General features: G+C 48.3%; 4 non-coding genes across 4 annotated transcripts; all 4 read right to left on the minus strand.

The window, feature by feature from the left end:
* Positions 1-117: 117 nt before the first annotated feature.
* Positions 118-189, minus strand: trnam-cau (transfer RNA methionine (anticodon CAU)). The gene has a single exon. It is a non-coding gene; the product is annotated as a tRNA-Met (tRNA).
* A 280-nt stretch (positions 190-469) lies between these two features.
* Positions 470-541, minus strand: trnam-cau (transfer RNA methionine (anticodon CAU)). Its single transcript has one exon. It is a non-coding gene; the product is annotated as a tRNA-Met (tRNA).
* A 6-nt stretch (positions 542-547) lies between these two features.
* Positions 548-620, minus strand: trnar-ccu (transfer RNA arginine (anticodon CCU)). Its single transcript has one exon. It is a non-coding gene; the product is annotated as a tRNA-Arg (tRNA).
* A 1,705-nt stretch (positions 621-2,325) lies between these two features.
* trnam-cau (transfer RNA methionine (anticodon CAU)) lies at positions 2,326-2,397 on the minus strand. The gene has a single exon. It is a non-coding gene; the product is annotated as a tRNA-Met (tRNA).
* Positions 2,398-2,500: the final 103 nt, after the last annotated feature.

Raw genomic sequence — 2,500 nt, forward strand, 5'->3', positions numbered from 1 at the left:
TGTTTGAAGAGATGTTTGATACGACAGAGCAAAGTGACGGGAAGACCGAGACAAAGTGAAGTGTTTCACTTCCAGGTTTAAGTTCAACGCGCAGGAGCGGCATCTAAAAACTCGGCCTAGCAGAGGATGGTTTCGATCCATCGACCTCTGGGTTATGGGCCCAGCACGCTTCCGCTGCGCCACTCTGCTCTGCCTCAGCTGCGGGTTGCCTGCTCATTTCCATCGGGCCTGCTCTCAGCTCCAGCGCTCTCATTGCAGAGTTTGATTGGATTGCAAGGCAGATTTGGAAAAACAAATGCAGTAGAGATGATCGGGACAAGTCAAAGGACGTGCGTAGCGGGACACGGAAATGGCTGCACGCTGCCCGCCGAAAGCCTGCCAGTGGTGGTTTTCATCTCCGTGTCAGGCTGTGAGTTTTGAAAGGCAAGATGTGTGCAACTGTGCTGTCGCGGCAGCTAAAGGGTCAGCCTAGCAGAGGATGGTTTCGATCCATCGACCTCTGGGTTATGGGCCCAGCACGCTTCCGCTGCGCCACTCTGCTCCGACGCACCCCAGATGGGACTCGAACCCACAATCCCTGGCTTAGGAGGCCAGTGCCTTATCCATTAGGCCACTGGGGCTTGCCAGCTGCGCTCCATCAGAGCCTTTGCTCCACTGGTATCAAAGGAATGTTTTAAATGTCGGGATAGCCTGACAAAAGCACTGTGTTGAATTTTCGGGTCTCAGGCCCTGAGCTGGCAGAAAGCACTCCAGACTGACTGTGGCAGGTGAGCACGGCTATATTTCCTGGTTTAAAATGTGTCCGTGTCAGAAGATTGTTTGAAGAGATGTTTGATACGACAGAGCAAAGTGACGGGAAGACCAGAGCCCCTTTAGGGAGAGCCGGTCCACTTCCTATTAACTCCATTGTACCGGATTGTTCCTGCAATCTGTTGAAATTCCGCTAGGGACGTTGCCGAGCAAGTGATAAATGAATTGTGGTCTATGGGGCTAAGCGGCTAGAACTCGTTTTTTTCACAGTTGACAACTTCATTTCTTAATGTACATTGTCGTAGTAGCTACCTGAGTATAGGTTTTCCACTGGAAATGAAATAAAAAGTCACTCATGTCCTTTCTGCTTTTCATAGGATGGGCCGTTTTCCCTGTAACATGCTAGCATTTAGCTCATGGATGCTCGCGACACTCGCGACCGATTACGACCGTCGTGAAGCTGAACCTTCTTTTAGGTCTATGGCCGTAAAGTGGTTCGCTTGTGTCACGTGACACGTGAAAACTTTGAAAGGGTTTTTAGGAATAACAACACATATTGAAAATGTTATTGGTCAGCTGATTGTCAAGTCAAGTTATCCTGCATCGTATGCATTAATGCAATTTTAGGAGAAAAAATTATATAACGACAAATGTGGTACTGGGGGGTTCAGCTCCATTGCTACCCATTCATTCATCACTTGCTCGCGATCGCCCTCTAGTTGCAGTACCATGCGGAAGTATTTCGCTAGTGGTCCTTCTCCCCTTATTAGACATTGGCCCTTTCCGAAACGGATCCCTACTCACTTCGACTCGGTTAGCGAGTGAACTTCCTTTTCAAGTCCACTCGTGGGTGCGGAGAACACTCGCATTTGAAGGGTTAGGGGGTTAAAACAGCGCTACATTTCGGATGCGCTTGAAGGGAGAAGGAAGTTGACGTCATATTCGTTTTCATAGAAATTATGAATCCAATATATATTAAATCGCCAATTAAGATGTTCTGGACACCCCTATGTATTAGGATATACATCCCTCTTCTCTCCTTGCATTACTATGAGTGAGGAGTTGCATTTTATGCTTTATTTAACATCAAATTATAAAGGTGCTGTAAATGCGACCTGCACATGTGTTCAAATATTACAGCCTACTTCTGTACGATCTTGCACATTTTACTGAGTATCAAACTGAACATGAGTTGTTACAATGTAGCTTAAATCACGCTTTTGTCTGTAAATGCCGTCATACGGACCAAAAAACAACTGGCAGGGAGATTCACGAGCTGCACGAACACTAGAAAACGGTTGCACCTGCGTTTCAAGTCAGCATCGATGCTGACTTGCTCCTGGAGGCGTGGTAGCCCCTCTCCCTAGGCACTTCACTCGACTCAAAATTCGTTTCGGATGATACTTAATGTGGCGGACCCTCGCGTGAACGCGCAAACGAAGTGGAAGTGTGTAGTGTTAGGATTTAGGGGCTGGTTTCGGAAAGGGCCATTCTCTGGGAAGACCGAGACGAAGTGAAGTGTTTCACTTCCAGGTTTAAGTTCAACGCGCAGGAGCGGCATCTAAAAACTCGGCCTAGCAGAGGATGGTTTCGATCCATCGACCTCTGGGTTATGGGCCCAGCACGCTTCCGCTGCGCCACTCTGCTCTGCCTCAGCTGCGGGTTGCCTGCTCATTTCCATCGGGCCTGCTCTCAGCTCCAGCGCTCTCATTGCAGAGTTTGATTGGATTGCAAGGCAGATTTGGAAAAA

Source organism: Sardina pilchardus, chromosome 24 (assembly GCF_963854185.1).
Source record: "Sardina pilchardus chromosome 24, fSarPil1.1, whole genome shotgun sequence".
NCBI classification, from domain to species: domain Eukaryota; kingdom Metazoa; phylum Chordata; class Actinopteri; order Clupeiformes; family Clupeidae; genus Sardina; species Sardina pilchardus.